Here is a 15,578-nt window from a genome sequence, read left to right as displayed (position 1 = left end):
CATGCCCAGCTAATTTTTGTATTTTTAGTAGAGACAGGTTTTCACCATGTTGGCCAGGATGGTCTCGATCTCTTGACCTTGTGATCCACCAGCCTTGGCCTCCCAAAGTGCTGGAATCACAGGTGTGAGCCACCTTGCCTGGCAGTGTTAATTATTTTTTAACTGGTAGAATTCTCTAGTGACATCATTTGAGTCTGGAGACTTCTTGTTTGTGATTTTTTTATTACAAATTTAATGTTCTTAATAGCCATAAGGCTGTTCCTATTATCCATTTCATATTGGATGAATTGTGGTAGATTACTTTCTTTTTTTGAGGAATTGGTCCATTTCATCTAAGTTGTTGAATTTATGTAGAACTAGTTTTAGTATTTCCTTACTATCTTTTTAATGTGTATAGAATATATATCCCCCATTTCTTTCTTTCTTTTTTTTTTTTTTTTTGAGAGAGTCTCACTCTGTCGCCCAGGCTGCAGTGTAGTGGCACAATCTCAGCTCACTGCAACCTCCACCTCCTGAGTTAAAGTGATTCTCCTGCCTCAGCTTCTCCCAAGTACCTGGGATTACAGGCACCCACCACCATGCCCAGCTAATTTTTTTATTTTTAGTAGAGATGGGGTTTCACCATATTGGTCAGGCTGGTCTCGAACTCCTTACCTCAGGTGATCCACCTGCCTTGGCCTCCCAAAGTGCTGGGATTACAGGTGTGAGCCATCATGCCCGGCCAATTTAAACATCTTTAAGGAAACACATCAAAATGTAACTAGAGGTTGTTTCTAGATAATAGGACCATGAGAATTTCTATTTCTTCTTTGGCATATTTGTATTTTCCACTTTTTTCTATAATGAACATCTATTGTTAAAACAGGTAAGATATTGAGTTTTAGCAAGATAAAATATGCAAATAGAAAAGAAATAAATACCCAATGTCAACAGTAGTTGCCACTAGATGATGGCATCATATGAGATTTTTATTTTCAACTTTCTTTCTTTTTTTTTTTTTGAGACAGAGTCTCATTCTGTCACCCAGGCTTCCGGAGTGCAATGGCACAATCTCAGCTCACTGCAACCTCCACCTCCTGGGTTCAAGCGATTCTCCTGCCTCAGCCTCCCAAGTAGCTGGGACTACAGGTGTGCACCATCATGCCAGGCTGTTTTGTATTTTTAGTAGAGACAGGGTTTTGGCATGTTGGCCAGGCTTGTCTGAAACTCCTGGTCTCAAGTGATTTGCCTGCCTTGGCCTCCCAAAGTGCTGGAATTACAGGGGTAAGCCACTTTGCCTGGCAGATTTTCATGTTTAGCTTCAACGTTTTCTGAATTTTCCACAAAAAGCATATATTAGAATTATATTGGTAATATCACATATTATATCACCCCATATTAGATGAATGGAAAGAGGAAGATAAGTGGTTACATAGTCAGGAGAAGTCTCACTTCAATAAACTAAAACTAAAAACTTCTGCATTATTGTCAACTGCTATAGAGTTTTTCAAAGATGTCTAATTGTCGGCTGGGCGTGGTGGCTCATGCCTATAATTCCAGCACTTGGGGAGGCTGTGGTGGGTGGATCGCTTGAGGCTGAGAGTTTGAGACCAGCCTGGCTAACGTGGCGAAAACCCATCTCTGGCCGGGCGCGGTGGCTCATGCCTGTAATCCCAGCACTTTGGGAGGCCGACGCGGGTGGATCACGAGGTCAGGAGATCGAGACCACAGTGAAACGCCGTCTCTACTAAAAATACAAAAAATTAGCCGGGCGTGGTGGCGGGCGACTGTAGTCCCAGCTACACTGGAGGCTGAGGCAGGAGAATGGCGTGAACCCGGGAGGCGGAGCTTGCAGTGAGCCGAGATTGCGCCACTGCACTTCAGCCTGGGCGACAAAGAAAGACTCCATCTCAAAAAAAAAAAGAAAAAGAAATCATTGCCTAATTCAAGGTCGAAAAAATTTTCTTCTATATTTCTTCTAGAAATTTTAGTGTTTTAGATTTTACCTTTGGGTCTACGATATATTTGAGTTAATTTTCGAATATGTTGTGAGATAGCAATCAAAATCCATTTTTTTGGATGTGAACGTCCAATTATTCTTGTACCATTTATTTAAAAGACTGTCCTTTGTCCACTGAATTGTCTTTGCACTTTTATAAAAAACCAGTTGTCCATATATATGCAGGTCTATTTCAGGACTCTGTTCGAGTCCATCGATCTACTTTTCTCATGTCAATGTTCTCAGTCTCCACTAAGATTCTTTTTTTTTTTTGTCAGACGGAGTCTCGCTCTTTTGCCCAGGTTGGAGTGCAGTGGCGCGATTTCGGTTCACTGCAAGCTCCGCCTCCCGGGTTCACGCCATTCTCTCGCCTCAGCCTCCTGAGTAGCTGGGACTACAGGCGCCCACCACCAAGTCTGGCTAATTTTGTTTTTGTATTTTTACTAGAGACAGGGTTTCACCATGTTAGCCAGGATGGTCTCGATCTCCTGACCTCATGATCCGCCCACCTCGGCCTCCCAAAGTGCTGGGATTACAGGCCTGAGTCACTGCGCCCGGCCCACCTTAAGATTCTTAAAAAAGAAGAGCAAATTAAATCCAAAGTAATCAGAAGGAAGGAAATAGCAAAGATTAGAGTGGAAATCAACATGCTAGAAAACAGAAAAAATTCATTGAAACAAAAAGCTCTTTGAGGCCGGGCGCGGTGGCTCACGCTTGTAATCCCAGCACTTTGGGAGGCCGAGGCGGGCGGATCACGAGGTCAGGAGATCGAGACCAGGGTGAAACCCCGTCTCTACTAAAAATATAAAAAAATTAGCCGGGCGTGGTGGCGGGCGCCTGTAGTCCCAGATACTCGGAGAGGCTGAGGCAGGAGAATGGCGTGAACCCGGGAGGTGGAGCTTGCAGTGAGCCAAGATCGCGCCACTGCACTCCAGCCTGGGTGACAGAGCGAGACTCCCGTCTCAAAAAAAAAAAAAAAAAAAAAAAAAAAAGCTCTTTGAGAAGATCAATAAGATTGAAAACCTCTGGGAGGCTGAGGTAGAATGGCATGAACCTGGGAGGCAGAGCTTGCAGTGAGCAGAGATCGCGCCACTGCACTCCAGCCTGGGCAACAGAGCGAGACTCCATCTCCAAAAAAAAAAAAAAAAAAAGAAAACTTCTAGCCACACTAATCAGGAAAGAAAGGGAGGATACAAATTAGCGATATCAGCGATGAGACAGCCAACAACATCCCTACAGACTTTCAGATATTAGGGGATGACAAGGATATTCAATGAACAATTTTATGACTTTTATTTTTGAGTTAAGATCTTACTCTGTCACCCAGACTAACTGAAGTGGCATGATCATAGCTCACTGCAGCCTCAAACACCTACATTCAAGTGATCCTCCCACCTCAGACCCCTGAATAGTTGGGACTATAGGCATGTACCATCACACTCAGCTAATTTAAAAAAATGTTTTGAAGTGGCTGGGCGCGGTAGCTCACGCCTGTAATCCCAGCATTTTGGGAGGCCGAAGCAGGCAGATCACGAGGTCAGGAAATTGAGACCATCCTGGCTCACACAGTGAAACGCCATCTCTACTAAAAATACAAAAAATTAGCCGGGCGTGGTAGTGGGCGCCTGTAGTCCCAGCTACTCGGGAGGCTGAGGCAGGAGAATGGCGTGAATCCAGGAGGCGGAGCTTGCAGTGAACCGAGATTGTGCCACTGCACTCCAGCCTGGGCAACAGTGCAAGACTCCGTCTAAAAAAAAAAATGTTTTGAAGCAACAGGGTCTTGTGATGTTGCTCAGGCTGGTCTCAAACTCCAAACCTCTGACAATCTCCCACCTCGCTGGGATTACTGGTGTGAGCCACCATGCCTAGCCTTAGGAGAATTTATATGACAATTTGGATGAAATGGACAAATTTCTTGAAAGACACAAACTACCAAAACTCATTTAATAAGAGACAGATAACCTGAAGAGCCCCTACCTATTAAAGAAATATAATCTGAAGTTAAAAATCCTTCCAGAGAAAAATTCAGGCCCAGGTAGCTTCTCTGGTGAATTCTATCACATTTAAGTAATAAATAATGCCAATTCTACACAAACTCTTTCAGAAAATTGAAGAGGTGTTAATACCCTCCAACTCGTTCTATGAGGCCAACATTACACTGATACTAAATCCAGAAAAAGAGTTTGCAAGGAAAAAGAAAAGAAACAATTCCAAACCAAAAAGCTACAGACCAATATCCCTCATGACAAATATCTCTCTTAAAATTTTAGTGGCCGGGCGCGGTGGCTTACGCCTCTACTAAAACTACAAAAATTAGCTGGGCATGGTGGTGGGTGCTTGTAATCCCAGTTACTCGGGAGGCTGAGGCAGGAGAATTGCTTGAACCCAGGAAGCAGAAGTTGTAGTGAGCCAAGATCATGCCACTGCACTCTAGCCTGGGTGACAGAGCAAGACTCTGTCTCAAAAGGAAAAAAAAAATTCATTAGTAACATGTTCATGGATAAGATGACCTTAACAATTTTAAGATGTCAATTATCTCCCAAATTCATCGACAAACTTATGCAAGTCCATTCAAAATTCCAACAGGACTTTTTCAAGTAAAATTTGAAATGAAGCATATACATAGAGAAATCTACACCAATAATAAGTATACAGCACAATAGATTTTTGCAAAATGAATAACTACATAAACATGACTCAAATTAAAAAACAAAACAAAAAAAAACCAAAAAAAACTAAAGTATTATCTGCACCTCAGGAACACCCCCAGCATCCCCAACCCTGGTAACTACAGAATAGCTTTGCCTGTTTTGTACTTTATATAAATGGAGTGTAGGCCGGCTGCTGTGGCTCATGCCTGTAATCCCAACACTTTGGGAGGCCAAGGTGGAATTACTGGGCTCAGATCGCTTGAGCCCAGGAATTCGAGGCTAGCCTGGGCAACATGGTGAAACCCCATCTGAACAAAAAATACAAAAAAATTAGCTGGGTCTGGTGGCACACACCTGTAGTCCCAGCTACTCAGGAGGCTGAGGCAGGCAGATTGATTGAGCCCGGGAGGTTGAGGCTATAATAAGCTAGGATTGCACCACTGCATTCCAGCCTGGGCAGCAGAGTGAGACCTTGTCTCAAAAAAAAAAATAAATAAAATAAAATAAAAAAGTGCAGATAGTGTAAAAAAGGAAAGTACATAATTGAATAAAACAAGAGCAGTTCCTTGGTGATGATAATGTACCATTAATTGAGAGGTATGATGAATTCAATCCTCTCCACCTGAGAGATCTCCAAAAACCTACAAAACAACCAGCAGAAGACATAAAGCCTTCTGGTGAGCCTACCCTAGCAAGTCTAAACATGTCTGAATTCCAGTGGTAGACACAATTTAGGTTCTTCCGGCTTCCATCTCCCCACCTCCACCAGCTCCAAATAGAATAAAGTCCCTTTTGGGACTAATAACACCCTAGACTGGGTGGGTGTTAGGCGCTCCTCGTTCTTGTAGTTGGGCTCTTCTCATCGCTCGGTTTCTTCATCTGCTAAATGGGTTTACTTGTCCTATCTAATTCACAAGCATTTGAGGAGGAAGATCAAAACAGGGTAAGATACCTGAGAACAACTTGTTAACTGTAAAAGTATTGTTAAAATAAAAAACATTATAATTATTTACAAAGAAAAGTGGCCGGGCGCAGTGGCTCATGCCTGTAATCCCAGCACTTTGGGAGGCCGAGGCGGCTAGATCGCCTGAGCTCAGGAATTCAAGGTCAGCCTGGGCAATACGATGAAACCCTATCTCTACTAAAATACAAAAAATTAGCTGGGCATGGCAGTGTGCGCTTGTTGTCCCAGCTACTGGTGAGCCTGAGGCAAGAGAATTGCTTGAACCTGGGAGGCGGAGGTTACAGTGAGCAGAGATCACGCCGTTGCACTCCAGCCTGGGCAAGAGTGAGACACTGTCTCAAAAAACAAAAACAAAAAACAAAAAAACAAACAAAAAAAAAAACAGAAAAGTTTCAGGCCTATGTAACAGGCCTGCACATCCTGTACCCCTGAATTTAAAATAAAAGTTGAAGAAAATAAAAAAGTTTCAAGCAATTCCAGCCTGGATTTAAAAAAAAAAAATTTATTTTATAATTGAAATATTTTAAGACAATATAAGTATTTTGATTTGTGGGAGAAAATGAGACCCTAAATTGAACCCTTAAGTGCTACGGTTTCTGTATATTGCTTATTTATTTATGTGTTAAACTTCAGATTACATGTAATAAACTGTCTGTGGTGCAATGCTATTGATTTCCCTGCATTAGAAGCTGAATTAAATGTGCATTACTTTGGGGCTGGTCATCATGGAGGAAGCTTAAAAGTTTTGACTGAAAATAAGTGAAGAGCATTAAGGCTTGCTAGGCCCCATCTCCCATTGATCCCCACCACCCTAGGGAAGTTTTACTGCTTTTTGGCCATGTAGACATCCTTGTTTTAATGCTTCTTCTAATGGTATCTAATGGCTGCTTGGCTATATCACCAACTTTATAAAGACAAGGCTGCCTTCTCCAACCTTGTCTTGGGCACATTCTAGAGAAAAGTGGCGCTTTTGAGTATATCCTATATCAAAATTCCATGCTGAGTCTCTTTTGCTTCATGTGTTCATTTGCTCATTCATTCATTCAACTAACACTTATTGAATATTTACATTGTTCTAAGCATTTGGCCAGTTGGTCTTCATCACCAAATTTATCACCACATAGACAAATAACACTTGTCTCTGTGATCAGTACTTGGAAGTGAATTACTACTCACTTGTCCTTGGAGAATATTAGATTATTGGGAAAAGCAAAGAGGTGGAGCCCTGGATTAGGATCCTACTTCCCTTCCCACCCAGGTGGGCTGCCTTGGTCAAGTTACTTTTCAGAATTAATTGAGATCTTCCTTGTGGCCTAGCATATAATCAGTTTCTATAAATACGTATGTTTGGAGAAAATGATATTTACTCTGTATGGGGTACAAAGTTTGATATAGAGACATTAAATTGATGCGGTAAATTGTTCATTAGAATTTTCCATATTCGTATAGTGTTTTTTCTTATTTTTCAAATTTAAAATGTGATCAGACTGCATTTAGACCTTGTTTAAATTAATTCGGCCCAATACTCTGTGACCTTTTGAGCTTCAAAGTTTACTATATTCACTTGAATGTTTTCCCCTGCTTGACTCTTTAATTGCTCCTATTTTTATTTTAATTTACTTTAATTAATTAATTTATTTATTTTAGAGAGACAGAGTTTTGCTCTGCTGCCCAGGCTGGAGTGCAGTGGCACGATCATAGCTCACTGCAGCCTCAAACTCACGGCCTGAAGGGATCCTCCTGTCTTCGCTTCCCAAGTAACTGGGACTACAGGCATGTGCTACCACACCCAGCTATTTAAAAATATTTGTTGTAGAGATAGGGTCTTGCTGTGTTGCTCAGGCTGGTCTTGAACTTCTGTCCTCAAGCAATCCTCCTGCCACAGGCTAATTCTATTGCTCCTATTTTATCAACTCTGTGCCTTCCTTCTGGGATTTCTATTACAGGTCCCTTTAGCCACAATTCCAAAATCCTAAAGTCTGAAAACCCAAAATGTTCCCATGAGTTGGCCACATTTATTTGGCAGTAAACCCTGACCGGACATGATGTCTATTTGTCGTCTTTATTTCCCTCTGTGTTTTCCTACAAAAGTGTTGATGGTTTCAGTTACAGGGTACTGACCTGGACTCTGCAGGGAGGTGTATATATCAGCACATGCCCCACACCATCTTTCTACAATCTTCCAACGCTGAATTTTGAAACACACCTGACTCCAAGCGTTTTGCATAAAGGATTGTTGGTCTGTACGTATGTCTACACTGGATCTCCTGAATAAATCTTCCACATCATTCTTGATTTTGTACTTCTCATATTTCTTCTCTGCATTCTAGGTGAATTTCTTGTGTGTCTACACTAAATTAGTGTTTGGCATTTCTGCCTCTTTGTAGTTTCTTTCTCCATGAACATCTTTTTGGATCTAGAGTGATTCCTCCTTTGGACTTCTTGCTCTGTATTGGTCAATGGTCCCTTCAATGTGACTGGAAGAAAACACAAAGCAGAAGCTCTGTTTGCCAGAACACTTCAAATGCAAGAAACAAAAACCCAGCTGGCTTTAGGAGAAAGGGAAGGTTACTGGGAAGATAATGGGGAAGGTGATGAAACCAGGACATCTCCAGGAACCTCAGAGATTCCAGGTGCTATTCTCTCTCCTGCTCTCTCTCTCTCTCCCTGTCTTTCTCTTTCTCTCTCTCATCTCCCCCTGGCTTCACTGGCTTCATTTCCTCCCTCTGCAGTTAGATTTTTGTCCCTTAATTAGAAACATGAACACTAGTAGCATCAAATTCATCTCCTTTGAGCTCTGGATAGAGTTTCTCTTTTCCAGCTTCAGGGAAACATTTCAGGAGAGGCCAATTGGCCTAGCCTCGGTGTCATTCCCAGAACTGTGTCCACTGGATGAGGCCAATTATTATTATAATTTTTTTTGAGACAGAATCTTTTTTTTTTTTTTTTGAGACACAGTCTCACTCTGTCGTCCAGGCTGGAGTGCAGTGGTGTGATCTTGGCTCACTGCAACCTCCGCCTCCCGGGTTCAAGCTATTCTCCTGCCTCAGCCTCCCAAGTAGCTGGGATTACAGGTGTGCACCACCATGTGCAGCTAATTTTTGTATTTTTAGTAGAGACAGGGTTTTACTGTGTTGGTCAGGCTGGTCTGGAACTCCTGTGATCACCTGTCTTGACTTCCCAAAGTGCTGGGATTAAAGACATGGGCCACCCACCCTGCTGAGGCCAATTATCAAAAGAGGTGGGGGAGGGATGCTGAGCAGATTAAACAGCAACATCCACTTTCTACCTTTTCTGAAATGTTGATACATTCACTTCAAATTGGGGAGTTTCTCCTGCTTCTCCCGTGTGGTCGTCTTTGATTTGCAGGGTCATTTCTTGCGTTTGCTCACGTGGGAGAAAGCCCCGTGGTGTGGATCTGCTGCCTGGTTCAGTGAGAAGGATCTGAGGCGCAGGCCTCCTGCGTGCTGGGTCGGCCCGCCCTCGGCCCTCCAAGACAGGAGAAGGGCTCTGTCAGGGTTCTCCCAGCACCAATTCCAGAAGCATTGGAATAGTAGCCTTTATAGTGTCTCTGTTAGGTTTCCGTTTGCTACGGTAACAGAAATAAAGAGGATTTATTGGCTCCCATCGCTTAAAAGGTCCGTCACTGGTGGGGGTGGGGGATGGGATGTGGGGCAATCAGGGCTCCCACTCTGGTTCTTGGGACTCCCCAGGCTCATCTTTCCCCTGTGCTGGCAGCAAGGTGCCTGCCACAGTTCTAGGCCTCACCTGACAACATGCCCAGGAAGACAGCCTCTTCCAGCAGCGATCTCTTCAGCACCAGGGTGTAATGTCCCAGAAGCTGCCAGCAGACTTCTCCTCACATCTCAGTGACTCCAACCCCTTTGTGAACCCATCCCTGCGTCCAGGGAGATGTCATGCGCGAATCCGCTCAGGCCTGGTTTCCTGAAACAATCAATGGTTGTGGATAGAAATCCGCTTAGGCCAATTGGACCAATCCCTGGTGCTGGCAGTGAGGTCAGTCTTGAAGCACATGGGTTATGTGAGGGAAGGTGGGTATCTGAATGAAAGCTGGGATGCTGCAGGGCAGAAGGAAATGGGTGCTGGATAGGAAACCCCTTAACTAGCATCGTCTGCCTCCTTTCCATGTCTGAACCAAGTCCCTGCCATCCCAAACTCTGTTGGAAATTCCCCTGTGAGAATCCGGGAGGGGAGATAGACTAGATGTTCACACTCACCTTGCCATTTTATCCCCCAAACCCTTAGAGACCACCCAATTCAAACCTCTCATTTTACAGATAATGAGGCTCAGAGAGACAAGTGACTGCCCAAGGTCACGCTGTGGCTACAGTTGGCTGTAAAGGCATTCAAACCTTCCCAGTTCTTTTTCTGAGACCCGTCTGTGATGGGTAATTTTATGTGTCAATGTGGCTAGGCCACAATACCCAGATATTTGACCAAACATTATTTTAGATATTTCTGTGAAGGTATTTTTTAGATGTGATTAACATTTAAATCAACAGACTTTGAGTAAAGCAGATGACCTTTGAAAAGGTAGGTGGGCCTCACTCAATCAGCTGAAGGCCTTAATAGGAAAATGATTACCTGCCCAGAAGAAGAGGGAATCCTGTGAGTGGACTCAGCTGCCCCTCTTCCGTGGGTCTCCAGCCTGCCTGCTGACCCTGCAGATTTTGGACTTTGCCAGCCTTCACAATGGCAGGAGCCAATTTTTAAAATTAAATTCCTCTCCCTGTGCATATACATCCCATTGGTTCTGTTTCTCCGGAGAACTCCAACTTCCCTAAAGGCTCAACCTGTTCTTTATCCTGACTTTGGACCTACACCAATGTTTAAAAAAGTAATATTCTAGGGCTGGGCGGGGTGGCTCATGACTGTAATCTCAGCACTTTGAGAGGCCGAAGTGGGTGGATCACGAGGTCAGGAGATCGAGACCAACCTGGCTAACGCGGTGAAACCCCGTCTCTACTAAAAATACAAAAAAAACATTAGCTGGGCGTGGTGGCGGGCACCTGTAGTCCCAGCTACTCAGGAGGCTGAGGTAGGAGAATGGAGTGAAACCGGGGGAGGTGGAGCTTGCAGTGAGCCGAGATCATGCCACTGCACTCCAGCCTGGGCAACAGAGATAGATTCTGTCTCAAAAAAAAAAAAGTAATATTCTAAAAGAGTGGCTGCTCAGCAATGGGTATAGGATTATTGAATAACTAGTTTTCAGTTAGTGATGAGCTGGAGGAGTGTATAGAGACTAATGTCAGGGTTTTCACAACTCTAGCAATAATGTAACCGCAGAAAAGAGGCTTACCCTGTTGATGTTCAACATCAGCAAAGATCCTTTTCTCCCTGCCGTAGCTCTTCCTGCTTGAGACAAAGTGTCCAGGTTATCAGGATTTGCTATGGGCCATCAGGTTCCCTTTAGTTGCCCTTTGGGCCGCCCACATCCATTTCCCCTTCCAAAATTCCTTTTGGGGCATTACCTTTCCCCATTGTGGGTGGCTAATTGTGGGTGGTGCTCCTACTACGGATGCTTAAGGGGCCAGATCTGTCTTTCCTGGCTCCAGTTCAGCCAGAGTGTGAGCACAAAGGGCAGGAAACCGGGCTCCTTGCCCTTCTTCCTGCTTGGGTGACAATCCTGGGGTCATCCATAGGCCCCATCACTGTTCCTGCTTCTAAACGGAGAGTATTTTGGCACATCTTCCTGGCAGAGTCCGGGGCCTCATCCCTGTTATTTATTCTATCTTGGTGAAGCCAGGTGAAGACATCTGGGCAAGGAGATAGTAGAGTGGCCCCCAGGTAGGGTGGGTGGAGGGCGCTGGCCTTTGGGCTTGCCTGGACCAGGGTGGGAGGGGGGCAAGGTTACCAGGAAGCAGGGCTGTCAGGGCTAAAATCAGGAGGTGGTAATAATGCTGGTGGGGGGACAGGGCTGTGTGGTTGGCTTGGGGTGGGGCATGAGAGCCAAGGTTTGTCAGCACGCAGAGGGGTGGCTGACTCACGGACTAGGGGCTGTAGAACCCAGTGGTTGCCCTTAGCTCCTGGATCCTGGGAGACTTCTGGAGCCTGGGTGTGGGGCAGCCTAGGGGTGGAGGTGGGGCAGACAGGGGTAGGGGTGGGAGAGGAGGCCTTGCATGGCAGGGTGCAGGGTAGGAAACCAGCTAGGGGCCAGTTTGCATTGGCGGCTCCCATCCCCATCCCCACCCCCAAGCCCACCCCTACCCCCACCCTGCTGCAGAAATGGCCTGGGCTGCTGTCCTCTGCTTTGGCCTCAGCAGATCACACGATGGAAGCTGGCAGCCCACTTCCTGTGGACGCACCACTCGAGCCAGCTGTGACCTGCAGTTTCTGCTTCCTGGAGTGTGGGGCGCCCACTCAGGAGAGCACGGCACACCCCACACCCCTCATTTCGAGGATGCTGGGAGGTGGGGACCAAGGTCCTGCAGCCCTGTGCTTGCGCTATGAAAGGTAGCCTAAGAGTCCTGTGTCCGCCCATCCACGTGGGGCCCCAGGAGCCTGAACAGTGGCAGGCAGAGAGATGAGGGAGAGAGAAGAGGAAAAGGAGAGAGAAAGAGAGATGGGGAGAAGGGAGACAGAGAGAGAGGGGAAGAGAGATGAAAGAGACAGAGGAGGCTGAGAGGAAAAGGAGCGAGAGAGGGGGAGAGACACAAAAGGCAGAGAGACAGGGAGAGACGAGCATGAGTAGGAGGTCGGGTCACTCTCGATCCCAGTTCCCAGTGAAAACCGTAGGTCGCCATCACCTAACTACGCTTGCAATAAAGTCTTCTGCCTCCTGCTTACAGCCCGAGAACCCTTCTCCGAGAGAATAAAATCTTTGACCGTTGCCCTCTCTCACCGGAGTTTGCTTGTGTCTTCTGATGAACTGTGATGTCTCACCTATCGAGTTCCTGGGCTCAAGGATCCATGAAAAGCCGATGCCTCTTTTGGGGAAGCTCTGCAGTGCCTTCAGCTTACTAGGCTCCCCAGGAAGTTTGTGAACTTGGCTTGAGCCCTAAGCAGCCGAGTATGTGCCGGGCCTCTGCTTCTCTCTTTCAGTAAGAGGGAGAACCAAGAGACTGAAGCATGGTCTGCAGAGAAGGCACTTGTGCAAACACCAGGAGAATGAGGGGCCTGAGTTGTCTTCATTTCTCCTAAAACACGCATTTCCTCCCAGGCCACCCTAGTGAGGGCATGAAGCACAGCGTGTGTGTGTGTGTGTGTGTGTGCAGGTATATGCCTGTGTATGTATGTGTGTGTGTGCAGGCATATACACGTGAATGTATTTATGTATCTGCATGTGTGTGCAAGTATATGCATGTGTATGTATGTGCATGTGTGTGTGTGTGTGTGTTGCAGGGCTTTACAGTGGACAGGATGTGGGAAGGCAGCTGCAGCTCCAAGCTGCAAGTCTTTCTGATAGAATGGTTAAGATTCCCTGGACCACAGAGAGTTTTCATTTGCACCTATTTTTATTAGCATTTAAACCTGTATTCTTTGTAGCATGTAAAGCTTAAGTTGCTTAACTATTCTTAGAAACATTTACACCAGCGGTCCCCAAACTTTTTGGCACCAGAGAGCAATTTTCTTGAAGACAACTCTTCCACGGACCTGGGAGAAGGAGAAAGGATGATGCAGAGATGATTCAAGCCCATTACATTTATTGTGTGCTTTATTTCTATTATTATTTCACTGTAATATATAGTGAAATAATTACACAACTCACCATAATATAGAATCAGTGGGAGCCCTGAGCTTGTTTTCCTGCAACTACATGGTCCCATCAAGAGGTGATGGGAGACAGTCACAGATCATCAGGCATTAGGTTCTCATAAGGAGCACGCAATCTAGATCCCTGGCATGCGCAGTTCACAGTTGGGTTCTATGAGAATGTAACGGCAGCACTCCTCTGACAGGTGGCAGAGCTCATGCGGTAATGCAAGGGATGGGGAGCAGCTGTTTTTACAGATGAAGCTTTGCTCACTGGCTGGCTGCTGTGTAGCCTGGTTCCTAACAGGTGGGGACGGCTGATTTACCCAGTAAGATAAACACATTATTATGTCAATTGAAAATATTCACCCTGCACCACCCAAAATTATTGTGCATACCTACACCCATCCAAGGGTCCAGTAGCACACTTTGGGAGGTGTAGACAGTAAGCCTGGAGCTCCACTGAGCATTCCATCCTCCACCATCTGTGGGCTAACAGGCTGTGTTAGTTTCCTAGGGCTGTTTTACAGTACCACAGACTGGGCACCTTCAACAACAGAATGTTACCATCTCGCAGTACTGGAGGCCATGGGTCCAAGATCAAGGTGTCAGCAGGGTGGGTCCTTTCTGAGGCTGTGCAGGAAGGCTGTTCCAGGCCTGTCTCGTCATGCGTGTATGGACGTCTTCTCCCTGTGACTCTTCATTAAGGGTGATTCTGGTGAGGGCTCCGAAGATCTTCTTTTGAAGATCTCACTGTAGATTGCTTGGGACATGCTGGTCTTGTGTATGAGTATACATTAGTGAGTATTTCTGTGAATAGTGGTTATAAAGTGAATACTAAGCTCCTTTTTTTAAAGAAAAATACTACTTGACCTTTTATTTCATGTTTTGTGTTTTGAGATCTAATTCACGGAACAGATTTTACAGTTTATTTACCTAAATGTTTGTTAAGAGTTCAGATATAACTTAACTCCTTTTAAACATATGTTTAGTTATGCTTGATAACAAAAATTGAAATGAAGATTGTATTCTAGTATAAATTGTTGATTTTATAATGACATTAAATATTAAAGTTATTTATTTTTGTGCCACCCTTTAGAGTGAAGAAAAGTTCACTTTTATTATCGAGGAGTGTGTTAACCCTTGCTCTGTTACCTTGTTGGCTAAAGGACCAAATATGCATACTCTCACACAAGTCAAGGATGCCATAAGAGACGGACTTCGTGCTATCCAAAATGCCATTGAAGATGGTAAGCTCTTGTGATTGATATGAACCTCACATATATGTGTGTGTATATGTATATATACACATACACACACACCTATGTATGTATATATATATATATGTGTGTGTGTTTAGACAGAGTCTTGCTCTGTTGCCCAGGCTTTAGTGCAGTGGTGCGATCTCAGCCCACTGCAACCTCCACCTTCCAGGTTCAAGCGATTCTTCTGCCTCAGCCTCCCAAGTAGCGGGGATTACAGGCATGCACCACCACACCCGGCTAATTTTTTATATTTTTAGTAGAGATGAGATTTCGCCATGTTGGCCAGGCTAGTCTCGAATTCTTGGGCTCAAGTGATCTGCCCTCCTTGGCCTCCCAAAGTGCTGAAATTACAGGTGTGAGCCACCACGCCTGGCCTTTAAATTTTTTTTAATTTTATTTTTAAATTTTAATCTATTTAATCTATTTATTTATTTTCAGACCAGGTTTTGAAAATGGCTAATTTTTGTATTTTTGGGAGAGATGAGGTTTCTCTGTGTTGCCAAGGTTGGTCCTGAACTCCTGGGCTCAAGGGATCCACTTGCCTTGGCCTCCCAAAGTGCTGGGATTACTGGCATGAGCCACTGCGCCTAGCTGCAAACCTCACATATATATCTTTTTCTCGAGACAGGGTCTTGCTCCAGGCTAGAGTGCAGTGGCGCAGTCATGGCTCACTGCAGCCTCAAACTCCTGTGCTCAAGTGATCCTCCCACCTCAGCTGGATGATAGGTGCATGCCACCACACCTGGCTAATTTTTAAATTTTTTTTTTTGTAGCGATGAGGTCTCTCTGTGTTGCCCAGGCTGGTCTTGAACTCCTGGCCTCAAGCAGTTTTCCCCCCTCAGCCTCTCAGAGTGCTGGGATTTATAGGCATGAGCCACCACATTCAGCCCATGTTGAGCATCTTTTAATGTGTTTATTTGCCCTCCATGTATCTTTGGTGAATTTTCTGTTTAAATCTTTTGCCCTTTTAAAAAATTGGATTGTTGGCCATGCACAGTGGCTCTCAC

The sequence above is a fragment of the Nomascus leucogenys genome, unplaced genomic scaffold (assembly GCF_006542625.1).
Source record: "Nomascus leucogenys isolate Asia unplaced genomic scaffold, Asia_NLE_v1 Super-Scaffold_258, whole genome shotgun sequence".
Taxonomy (NCBI): Eukaryota; Metazoa; Chordata; class Mammalia; order Primates; family Hylobatidae; genus Nomascus; species Nomascus leucogenys.
This window is presented reverse-complemented; position numbering follows the sequence as displayed.